Below are 13279 nucleotides of genomic sequence, written 5' to 3' on the forward strand. Positions count from 1 at the left end.
TTTTCCTGCACCAGCATTGTATTCTGCCACAGATCACCGTCTGCCCTGTTATACAGAGCGGGCAAGCATTTTCAAGCGCAACTTCTACTGCAGTAATTTTACACAATTACCGTGTGTGGGTGCATGCAAACGTGCGTCTATCATTTTTATGGAACGTCTTTATCGCTCGTGTCTGTTATGACAGCTGCTGAATATTACAATGACGGACTCAATTTTGTATGCACTCATACAGAGTTAATTGTGTAAAATTAGGAAATGGCACAGCACGAAGATCAGCAAATCGTGTTACATAAATGACAGTGATCGTGTAACAGCTAAGGCTGTCGTATCCGATATGAAAAAACCTACAGGATCGAATTAGCTTCCCAAACTGTGGCCGCATAGCTGGTTATCGAACTAAATAGCTCACTGTAGTAGGTCCTAATCTCCTGCAAAGACGAGTTGTCTCGTACACAATGTAGTTGCCCTTCCGTGCTATGTTCTTACTTGTTACAACATTTAAGATTTTAACTCATTTTCATTTATAAATGGATAAACTTGAGAGCGAAGTTTTTCCTGACAGCACTGTTGTTTAAAGCGTTCTCGGACTTCTTTCGGTGCAAGCTCGAGGTTTTACCCAGAATTGACGCCGCAAGAAGTTCGAGAATGTGTTATAAAACCATATTTTTCTTTCTGCAGCTGTACCATTGCTGTATGTGTGAGAGAAATCGACACGCTTTCTCGTCCAGCCGAGACCTGGATAGTCCTCATATGCAAGTCATCCTTCTAGTTAATTATCTTCTCCAGTTTTTGCTGTAGGGACTAACTGGAAAGCCCAAAGTATCTGCAGATCGACCCCTGACAATAGTTCTTGTTGCCTTGTTACCCTCTTTTTATCGTACCGTCCAATCAAACCTTTCGGTGCCTGTAACTACCAAGAGAGACTTAGGTATCTGTATCTCTCTTTGCCGCACATAACCGCTCGTACAATTTTTGCTCCTGGATTTTGCCCAGTGTAGTATTTCGGATACGGGCTATAGTTTCTCCATTACACGATGCTTTTCTTCTCTGTCTCTTTTTTTTCTCAATATTGTGATGGCTTTGGCTGCCTTTCAATGCGGTTCACCGTCCACAATGTATTTAGCGGCAGTGCAGACGAGAAGACACGCACACACGGTCGTATGTGTTTATGTAAGTTGTGATTTATCCTTTTTGTATGTTCGTACACATCGCTCTGAACACGATTCTCGTTCTATTCTTGTGAAGCGGTCGGTATGTCAGATATACACTTTTTTTACTTTTTTATTTTGTTAATTTTGTGGGACTCGTTGAATGCAGTGAAATGCAAATGCAATACGAATCTGGTCAATGCACTGCATCTGTTTATCTGTAGTTTTAGTTCTGTTTGGATCATCCTGCCATATCCCCTCACGCATTACCCTGTCGTCTACTTCCTACATACGGACACACGAGACGTGTGTACAAATAATTTAACTTAAATATCATTAGTGCAGTATGGCAACTGTCCACCAGAGGTATGAAAAGTATTTTGACCAAAGGAGGAAGGTTCAACACAATGTCGCCACCCCACGTATTAGAGTGGGGGCATTACTTCCGAGAAGACAAGAGTCGTGGAAGTACTCAGTAGTGGCCTTGCTCAAGACATTCTCCTGAACTGATTTCGGGGAATTAAGTCGGATGACTGGAAAAAGGCTAAAACCCACTGCTCCCATGTACCGCATTGTGCTGTCCAGACTCTCATCCCGCTCGATAACAGCATATTTAAGAGGAAGGCTTCATTTATTAGGATCACCATATCATCATCTTCATCATCATCATCAGCCAATTCAATCATTAGATGATGTGGCCTCTTCGAGTCGTGGATCCAGGTAGGCTTTCAGAAGTCTTCTCCAAGTGGGACGGTCTTGGGCAGTTCTCTGCCAGGTGTTACCAGCGATCTTCTTGATGTCTTTGTCCCATCTGTCTGGTGGTCTTCCTCTAGGCCTCCGGTGCTCTCTCGGACTCCACTCCAGTACTAACTTCGTCCATCTGTTGTCTTTTCTTCTTGCGACGTGGCCAGCCCACTGCCATTTCAAGGAACCTACTCTCTCTAAGATGTCATTAACCTTCGTCACAGACCGGATGTCATCTGCCCTTTTCCTGTCCTTTCTTGTATAGCCCAGCATTGATCTCTCCATGGCTCTCTGTGCTGTCCTAAGTTTCCCTTTTGTGAATGAGTTCAGTGTCCATGTCTCGCATCCGTACGTCATCACAGGAAGAATGCATTGATCAAATACTGCTTTCTTCAAATTTACTGGCATTTTTGATCTGAATACTTTTGAATTCTTCCCAAATGCTTGCCAGCCAAGCTTGATGCGTCGATAAATTTCTGGTCTTATGTCTCCCTTCATATTTATAATCTGGCCAAGGTAGACATATTCACTGACCTCTTCTAGTAGACTGTCCTTGACTTTCACATCTCCAGCTGGGACCCATTTGTTGGATATTACTTTTGTTTTGGAAAGGTTCATGTTCAAGCCAACCAGCTGACATTCCGATGCAAGATCTGTAACTAAGTTTTGGAGCTCTGCGAAGTCTTTGGCCAGTAAGGCAATATCATCAGCAAATCTCAAGTTGGTAAGCCTTCTTCCATTAATTCTAATTCCCTTACCTTCCCAGCTCAGCGTTGACATAGCCATTTCCAATACAGCAGAGAACAGTTTTGGGGAGATGGGATCGCCTTGCTTGACACCCCTCATGATGCGGAATTCTTGAGTTGATTCGCCGATGTTAACATAAGCTGAAGAATTCTCGTAGATTTTCCTGAGCACTTCAATGTATGCTGCTCCCACTCCTTTTACAAAGATCTTGTTAAACCGAATCACAGTAAGGCACATCAATTCTTAGTAAGGCACGTGCTAAGGCCACTGAGGACGGTAGAGCTTGAAAAGGAAGCAGCTCGTAGCGGAAAGGGCTTGTGTGCCGAGCCGCTAGTTGTTCCCGGAAAGCAGAGATAAATGACAGTGGACCTGCTTTGTCCGTACTCTCGGTCCAGCGGCGTCACCGTGGTACTACCCAGAGCGAGCCGACGGTGCGTGAGTTCGTGGATTCGCGGAATGGCTCGGGGCCTTGGGCGGCTGCATGGCTCCACGGCTGCACGCCTCCGTCACGGCCGGCACCTCGCAGCCATTGTCTGAGGGGGTCGGCGAACCCCGCCTATCTGCCGCTGCTGACCCCCTTACCGAACACCTCGACTCCCGCTTCCGGGCGACGCCTGCGTTATCAGCAGTGACCGCTACCTGCAGCCGCGAAAACCGGTGCCTTCCGCTCATTCACACGCCCACCAGTGTACAGCTGTCTGCAAAACAGGGGCTTTTCCCATGCGAGCAAAGCGCAGAAGAACTAGCTGTGGACTGTAAGTGTCGTAACATTCCCTGAAGAAACAATACCCCAGCGTTACGCTTACCTTTTTTCTTCTTCTCTTGACGTAGATCGGATGACGATTCTCTGCTGTGACTGGCCAGATTGATGAATGAGAGAGAAATAATGAGCCGTTAGCAGACAAGTAATGCTGGACAATGGTGCCAGTGGAGTATTATCCTATCTCAAGAATGAACATTATCATAGACATATTTGCATGTCAAGAAGGAAATCTGGCCACAGTTAGCAAGTATCAGATCTACAAGTGGTAAGACTTAACAAAGCATACTCCACCAGCCACCTTTGAGAGAAGGCAGTATGGTCCAAAACAAGAAAAATAATTTAGGAAGCATAGGCTCCAAAACGCGTAACTTAAGAGCTATGGACACTTGTTCATCTTCGATACTGTGAGGCACATCTCTTCTACTGAAAGCTCTTTACTTTCCACATTTTTCGAGGTGCTAGTGTGGTGACGCTACTTACGACTCCCGAGAGCACCGCACCACAATCGTTGTGCCGCGCTCGAAACACTCGTATCGCAGCAGCTGTATGGGTTGGCAGTACGAAATATACCGAGGCCCACCAGGGGCTGCAGCTGCCAACCTATGGGCATCATGTGTGTAGACAGTGATTGATTGATGCCGGATCACTGAGCTACAGTGGACAGTTCTCTTCAATGCGCCGAGTCGCGTACAGTCTCTAGTTACCGCCGAATCTACAAGCTGCAGTTTTCGTCCGTCGTCTACGAGACTTAGGCTCCGTAGGCTTCGTAGGCCGACTCTGGACTCTACGTAGGCATCACTCAGAGACACAGCGACAGGAATTTAATATTTTAGAAGACTTTTAATAATTTCAAGCGTCTATTTGTGCTGGACATTACACAAGAAGCAGCTTTATTTAAATTGAATATTTCTTCATATTTAATAAATACCATTTTATAACTAATTGTTGGGAATCTTTTTTATTGAAGATAACCTACGCCATCCTCCTGCATTCCCACCTGCTAGTATGGACCAAAATAAGAAAAAATTGCGCAGTAGACCTGGGCTCCAAAGTGCATACCTTAAGATTAGATTAGATTAATACTAGTTCCATGGATCATGAATACGACATTTCGTAATGATGTGGAACGAGTCAAATTTTCCAATACATGACATAATTAAGTTAATTTAACAACATAATTAAGTTAATATAACAACTTTTTTATTTTTTGTTTTTTTTAATGTTTTTAATAATTATTTGTTTGGTTTTTATTCTTTTTTCTTAATTTATATCTAAAAATTCCTCTACGGAGTAGAAGGAGTTGTCATTCAGAAATTCTTTTAATTTCTTCTTAAATACTTGTTGGTTATCTGTCAGACTTTTGATACTATTTGGTAAGTGACCAAAGACTTTAGTGGCAGTATAATTCACCCCTTTCTGTGCCAAAGTTAGATTTAATCTTGACATCTTTCTGTCTTACCTATCCTAAAAAAGGTGCTGCTCCAACACCTGTAACCACTGGTATTTTACCATTCATGGCAGTGCCTCCCCCCCCCCCCCCCTCCTTAAATTTCCTGCTATTACCCCAGCCAGTTTACCCTTCCCTTTCCTGTTGAGATGTAGGCCGTGACTGGTGTAGTCCCACCTACTGAGAGAATCAACAGGAACCACACCAATATGAGCCCCCGCACCCGACCCAAGCAGCCGTTCCAACTCCAAATTAACTCTCCCAACAGAAGAGTTCAAATGAGGCCGGTCATGGTGTCTCAGGACAGATACAAATTCAACATTGGTGTGTCTCGATGCCGACGCAATCTTTACCAGGTCACACTCTATACTGTACCCAGGATCTCTGTCGATACTGTTCCCTGGCCCTCCCATAATAACCACGGTGTCTTCCCTGGTAAATCCTTTACAGAGTTTACTTAAATCCTCTGTCACCTGATCCAGACTAGCACTTGGTTTGAAAAATATTGTGACCTGGTATTCTGGTCTTAATTCCTCCTGCAGAAGTTGGCCTACACCTCTGGCATGAGAACTGCCTAACAACAAAACTTTCTTCCTTTTCGATGACTTTCCTACATTCTTTTTCAATTTCCTATTGAAAGTTTATTGTGTCCTGTCTACACCTACCTCTGCTTGAGGCTCATCAGTGTCTAACTGAAGCAACACGTCAAACTTATTTTTGACATTCACCACAAAACTGTCAGACTTAGTTCCAGGCCTGTTCCTTCTGTTACCTGTTGCCACTTCCCACCTCTCTTTGCCCTTCTCCCTCCTTAACCTGTCCAGATCTTCCCTAGCCTGATCTAGCTCTGCCTGAAGGACAGCAATTTTCCCCTCCTGTTCCACTATCTTCCTATCTCTGCTGCAAATCCTACATAACCACTGATTAGCCTGATCCACTTTCCCGACACCCACGCCACTGCAGTCCCCCCAATGAAAAAAACTACTGCATCCATCACACCAAACCCCGGAACTAACAATTCTACGGCAAGTCAGGCACTTCTCACTCATGGCAAAAATAATACTTTAGCTAGAATAAATCAATTAAATTACCGAAAATCAAAAAAGACGTTACAAGAATTAAGCCTATTCACAAATTCCGCTGTTTTTCTGAGATCTGTATTAAAACAATGAAGGTATGCGCTATTTATTATATATTTCACTCGATGGAATGAAAAAAGGACAATTAAACGAGATACTTTAAGTTTGATTCTCCAAAAACGTTACGAGAATCAGGCCTATAAACAAATGTATATAAGCAAGTTTCTGATATAAAGTTACGCTGTTTTTCTGAAATCTGTAATAAAACAATGAAATTATACGCTATTTACGGTAGTTTACTTATTTGTTACCAGGAAACTAGTCAAATTACCGTGAAACAAGAAACAAACACGTTTACAAAATTTAAGGCTAAACGCGACTTCTCAAAGTTGCGATCTTTTCGTGTTTTCTGAAAAAATACACAAAGAAAAGTGAAACCTTTAACGGCAAGACTAAACGATACACTAATGCGCGTATTTAATTTGCTGTCGGTGTTAAACTAAATTATATTCTTGTCTAAATCACTTAACTTTCTGGAAGTAGTTTCTGGCGTCACTTACTCGGCGGCCATCTTGGAATTCACATGAGTGCTTGTCCACTTACGCTGCTGTATGAAACACGTCTCTTCTACTGAAGAACGCCTCACTGCACTTATAGCCCAGGTTTACTGCGCATTTGTTTTCTTGTTTCGATACGTTCTCTCTTTTCCCAAAATATAGAAAAGTAGAGGGTTTCCAATAGAAGATATGTGTGTCACAGTTGCGCAGATGAGCAAGTAGTCGTCGCTTTTAAGCCCCTTTTACGCGATCGGCTTTCGTATTTCAGCTGACTACTCGAGACAAGTGAGTCTACTGCAGCATCTGTAGCGTTTTGTTCCCGTACTTAGTCTCGTTACTCCGAATGCTCATTTTCGTTTACGAGTCAGGGCCGAAATTGTGCGTGTTGTCAGAGTGGTCTCCTCTGTAGTTTGGCATCTGAACGGTGAAAGTGAGGCTATGAGGGACTACTCTCTTTACGAAAAAATCTAAATATAGTAAAAAGAACATAGGAAAAAGACATGATAATAGAGTCTATTTATGACCAAAGCAGAATTCATTGCGAAAGTTCTCGTCAAAGATCGTGTGGTAACGTCTTTACACCACTCCTGAGAACTGAAAGAACAGGAAGTATCATTTCTTTGGGGTATCACAATACTCCCCCCCCCCCCCCCCCCGTGTTCAGTTCAGCCCCTTCTCCACCATATTGTCCTGATATGGCGGCCTTTCATTTTCTCTTCTCTGTTTCTTCGGACGAACCATTGAGCAGTTCCTGGACTGCCACATTCAGACTTCTACAGTCAGGTTCTCCGCCAAATCATCCATCGTTGGAAAAAAAGTCTATTGAAGAGTGAATACGTAGAAAATAGCTAACACCGTCACCAAGCTTCATGATCGATTCACTGCCATTCCTAGCCAGAATTATCAGGAAGAGGTAGCTAGTAGGTTTCTGTCAGAAAATTCTGGGCACTGGGGCTAGCGAAAAGTTAGGCTCTCTCTATAACGAATAAGGGAGGAAAACAGATCACAGAAACAAATGGCAGATCAATAGCAGTTACGACTTAGCGGTGTAGGACATGAGATGAGACTAAACATCTGTTTGCTGACATAATCCGCTGCCATAGCCCATTAACGCCAAATTTCGCCGCGCTGCCTTAATAAATACGTTCGTCGTACACCCCACATTGATTTCTGCCGTTATTTCATCTGTTAGCACTGACAAATGTACGCAAACGTCACTGCTCTCAGACCTTATGTGACGGCCGTCGGCCACTGCGTTGTCCGTGGTGGGAGGTAGTGCCTTAGGTTTGGTATTATCGTCACACTCTCGACACTGCAGATCTCGGAATACTGAATTCCCTGACGGTTTCCGAAATGGAATGTCCCATACGCCTAACTCCAACTACAATTCCGCATTCAAAGTCTGTTAATTCTCGTCGTGCGGCCATAATCGCGTCGAAAACCTGAGTGCAAAGGACAGGTCCGCCTACGCACCGCCCCTTCATACCCTGTCTACACGATACCACCGCCATCTGTAAATGTGCATATCCCTGTCTATGATTTTTTGTCATGTCAGTGTAGTCTTAAACATAACGACAGCTACCTCGAAATACATGTTTGCTCAAAGACGCACGACAACTTGTGAGTCATCCACATTTAAACTATGTGTCAGTCTGTGACTCAGCCTGTACCCCTGTGTCTGTGGATGAGTTTCCAAACGTACTTTCAGAGCCGGTTCGTGAATTTGATCTAATACAGCATTTTTTAGTGAATTTCTTGAGGAAAGTAAGCATCCTAGGCGCAGCTCACCTTCGGCCGATAACTTTAACTTCTCTCAGTTATTCATCGCAAGGTAGCCTCCAATTAGAAATAAAAGTACCTCAGCTCATCATCAGTCATAGTCTTCCTGTTCTCAGCTTGGTCGGGAGACGTCCGCTGTTCTGTCACCTGTGGCCGAGCGGTTCTAGGCGCTTCAGTCTGGAACCGCACGATTGTTACGGTCGCAGGTTCGAATCCTGCCTCGGGCATAGATGTGTATGATGTCCTTAGGTTAGTTAGTTTTAAGTATTTCTAAGTTATAGGGGACTGATGACCTCAGATGTTAAGTCCCATAGCGCTCAGAGCTATTTTTTTCCTCTGTCACGGTGACGGTAGTCGGTGGCATCGGGAATCACTGAACACTGAGAGGTAATGCACTGATTACTTGCTGCACAGGGTCTACAACTCTGTTGGAATGGAATTAAGAAGAAAAGAAGATTAAAGTTTAACGTCCCATCGACGATCAGGTCATTAGAGACGAATTACAAGCTCGGCTTGAGGAAGGAAATCAGCCGAGCCCTTTCAAAGAAAGGTTTTCGGAAACCACAGAAAACGTGCATCTGGATAAGACAGGTTTCTGAACCACTGTCGTTCCAGTGTCTCGCCACTGCGACATCTCGCTAGCGTCTTGACGTCCATACATACGTATTCTCATGAGAGCTCGCTCAAGCTAAAAGGTTAGTCTCTTCCTTCCTCGCGACCCGCGGTCCCATTCCTCTCGGAACGGTTCGCCACGAGCCACTTGACTGCTTCACTAAGCTCTCATTCAACTAGAAGACTGTCGCTTTTTTTTTTATCTTACTAGAAGTACCTCAGAACTCATCTGTGGAGAGCATGGTTAACACTGTGGAACCGCTACCACGTCGAATGATCCAGGCATAACAGAAAGGTCACGATACAACCTAATCTATTAGTTACTGGTTGCAGTTATTTAAACCACCAAAGAGTTCTTTAGATATGGCAGAAAATTTTAGGTGCTCTGTAACCGAGATAACAGACCGTCTCTAATCGTTTCTGCTCTGCTGAGGTTACTTGTGAGGTTACCAACTCCGTTTCGTAGATAAGTTTCTCTAGCTATTTTCAGGGTGCGACTCCATTTTTCCGCGGCGTAGACAATGAAAAGGGCTGTTGTCGTCACTTGAACAGTTCACATTCTTTTCGTAGTTAGTCATGCCACATCCTAATGGCCCTAAAAGGCCTTCCGTTCACACAGAGGCGTCACTTAAAGGACAATGCGGGGTTTGTGCCTGTTCTAACGTGATATGTTTTCTAAGAAAGCAGAATTGTTAAGTTTCTTGTACAGCGAACCAGGGTAACACAAAACATTAGAACAGCAGTCACTGCAGTGACTGGTCCAATGAAAGGATAATACCAGGTTCGCACTTGCTTATTTCGGGATACTCATCACTCTTGTACGAGGTCTAATGCTCGTAATACCTTTGCACGGAAACGGAATACTAGTAAGCGTGGAAGTAGCATGAAAATGCTGCTCCAAAAAATCTAAGAATAATTCTACTTCGGGTTACTACAGCTATTGCAGGTTTCAAAATATTATGTTTGTGGACTTTTTCCCTTAAGCCGTAGTCCACTACAGCAGCAATAAAATTTTTATGTTACTCTCTAAAAGATTTTTGCGAACTGAGGACGTCTTTATTTATTAATGGCAATTGTTTTTAACATTATTGTGTGTCTCCGGCATCTTACTCAACGTGTAGGGAAAAGCTTCGATTCTGATACAAACACATGGGAAAATATAAGGTTTTAGTTTACATAGGGACTAGCATTACACCTTATACTGTATTACTTTGAGGAATAGCGAATCTGAATTTCAAGGAGTAGGGAAAAATTTTGTTTACCGGTAACTGTAACTGTTTTTCAAAAACCGTTGTACACTTTTGCTTGATCTCTGTTCCTGCTCGATCTGTGCTGCCATCGACTAACAGGAGTCTGTATTCTACGATGCTAAGCCCTTCCCCGAGAGCAGCGACTCTAGAATTTCTGTCAAATGGTTCAATGTTTTAAGGAGCTTCAAGACACCGAACAAAGGCACTGTAGATTAACGAAAAGAAGAGTCTTCAGATTTTTTTTTTTATGTTCACGGGTAGAGTACTTCGATCACTTGATTTACTGCACATCTAGCCGACTTATTTTCGCGGCACTTGAACTACGCCGGCCGAAGTGGCCGTGCGGTTAAAGGCGCTGCAGTCTGGAACCGCAAGACCGCTACGGTCGCAGGTTCGAATCCTGCCTCCGGCATGGATGTTTGTGATGTCCTTAGGTTAGTTAGGTTTAACTAGTTCTAAGTTCTAGGGGACTAATGACCTCAGCAGTTGAGTCCCATAGTGCTCAGAGCCATTTGAACCATTTTTTGCACTTGAACTACGCTTCGTTCATACCACACGATCTTCAATGGGACGAGAGTCTGTGACACAGAGGCTACTCTGGTCACGGAGAATCCTCGACAGGGAAAGCGGATCTTGCAACTAGGAACCCCTCCCACCGAGGGTTCGTCCTCCCTCGGGCATGGGTGTGTGTATGTTGCTCTTAGCATAAGTTAGTTTAAGTAGTGTGTAAGTCAAGGGAACGATGACTTCCGTAGTTTAGTCCCACACATTTGAACATTTTTGCAACGAAGAACAGAGTTACAAAACAGTATGGCGACTAAAGAATGGAGGGCATCTCTCTTAAGGGCTGTCCGGTACTTTACAGCTTATACTCTCACTCACCCGTAGGGACGCTGCTGCCAGTGGACGTAAGACATTTGACAGTTCTACGGAAACATGTGAATCACTAGCGCGCTTTGCAGGTACTTTTCGTATGTACTATAGGACGTGATACATTGTAAATTATAAAATTTTAAGTAAAAATGTGTCTAGTTTCCAGCTGATACGGCGTACTAGTGATCTTTCGTATACAGCCGACGCAAACACACCGGTAGCGATGTTATAGTTTGCTGAAGTGCTATCGATAGATATAATATGCAATGGTGTTCTCCCTTTGAAAGACCATGTCTAGTATAGAATCTCGGGAACATTTTCCTCTGTTGCAGAAGTCTGTTACATGTTCCCTGTTAAATGCTTCGAGGAATCACGAAGCCCAACTAAATGTCAATTCAGACAACTTAGGGGGCTGTATGACGTCTTCGACAACCACCGGGATTTCGACATGTGAACGCTCCGTCATTCATATACAAAGACGAGACGTTGAGTATATACTTTAACGAATCCGTAATGGTCTCACAGAGCCAGTATAATAAATATATTTTTTAAATAAAAGTCCGTCAATTGTAAGTCGTTTTCGTACTTTTTTTTTTTATTTCCGGTACATATCTCTGAGCGAAAGCTCCATCATCAGGGTTTCCAATGTTCAGTAATGGGTTTTCATCATGGCCTGGCAAACCATTGACTCCTTCATCTTGGAATTTGCTTCATTGGTGGCCCTCGTGAAGTTTCTCCATGTTTCTACTGTCGCAAAAGATGTCATCACTGCCACCTTGTTTGTGAAAACTGCGAAACAACACAGATTCTGGAGCATAACCGACTGAAGGCGTATCGTGTGCAACGACGGACAACAATTCTGTCTTTTTTTTCAGATGATGTGAGGCGTCAACTACACCGATGACCCAATGAGACGTTTAACCCGCAGTGTATTGAAGATGTAATTCAGTCCGGCGATGGATCTATGATGTTTCTGGGATGTCTTTCGTATCAAAAATTGGGTCTACTGATTTTGAGTTACCGTGAACATGAACCAAGATGTTTATTTCAATATTCTGCCTGAGGAGTTACTGTCCTTTCTTCTAGATCTTCATGCTGAGAATATTATAGACGCTTCCAACTTTCAAGATGACAAAAGCAATGTTGACTACGCATACGTTCCTGGACCTCTCGATTTTAATCCGATTAAAAACGTCTGGGTCTATCTGGAACAGTGGGTGAAGTGGGTGAAACGTAAAAGCGGACATCTTCGCAATGTAATGGCTCTACAGGATCTTATCATCAGTGAGTCGCATCAGCTGCAAATGTTGTGCGCGAAGAAACTTGAGGATTCTGTTCTTCGCCAAATTGAGGCCGTTATCAAGGTGCTCCTATGGATTACTATGTGCTTACATCGTCAGCACACAGAAGTACGAAAACAGTGAAAATAAGAGTGCTATGTGACGACAAATATTTAATTATTGGTGGCACGCAGAATGATAAATGTGGAGTCAGTGAACAGGAGCAGGTTATGTGTAATGCAAAAAACTGCAACCAAAATACACGGACGGCGTTGTGAGGGCTTCAGGAGGTGGAGCGGGAAGCAGCGGCTCCAGCCGGCTGGCTACAGCTCCCCTCGCAGCGACCGTGATTCCCGCCGGCGCGGCGCGGCGGAAGCGGCCAGCAGGGGCCTTTGTGCCGTGGGCGCGGCCGCCGCCGCCGCCGCCGCCGCCGCTACCGCTGCCGCCTAGCCCGCTACTCTGCTCCATCTCCTACTGCTGCTGCAGCAACGCAGCACTACTGCCAGCGCCTACCGTCTTCCACGAGGGACAGAGAGCGTAACAGAGCGTACTGAGTTGCTCAGACAATTAAGTCCAGCTTATTTTGCTCTTCCTACATGCGCTGCCAGAAAAAATCGCAACACCAAAAACTAATAATGAACAATATTGAAATTTCGGGAATACATTTGTCCAGGCAACATATGTTCGGGATAAACTTTCCAAGATGGCAGGTTAATGTAAGCGCGAGATAAGCCACTGCTAATGTGAAATGCTGGTACATTAATAACTGGTGTAACTGCCAAAATGTTGACTGTAAGCGCGCATATTTGCTTGCAGCGCCTTGTACAGGTACCACACGTCAGTCTGTGGGATGGAGATCAATGCCTGTTGCACTTTGTCTATGAATACAGATACGGTTAAAGGTGTTTCACCGCGCGGAGTCGCCGCGTGGTTTGAGGCGCCATGTTACGGATTGCGCGGTTCCTCCCGCCGGAGGTTTGAATCCTCCCTCAGGCATGAG

At 44.2% G+C, this 13279-nt stretch overlaps 1 protein-coding gene across 1 annotated transcript in view; it reads left to right on the forward strand.

Annotated features, from left to right (window-relative positions):
* The window catches only part of LOC126481765 (protein unc-13 homolog 4B), a 254770-nt gene that overhangs the window by 11709 nt on the left and 229782 nt on the right, over window positions 1-13279 (forward strand). The gene's annotated exons all lie outside the window — the stretch shown is intronic.

The sequence above is a fragment of the Schistocerca serialis genome, chromosome 1, assembly GCF_023864345.2.
Source record: "Schistocerca serialis cubense isolate TAMUIC-IGC-003099 chromosome 1, iqSchSeri2.2, whole genome shotgun sequence".
Lineage (NCBI taxonomy): Eukaryota > Metazoa > Arthropoda > Insecta > Orthoptera > Acrididae > Schistocerca > Schistocerca serialis.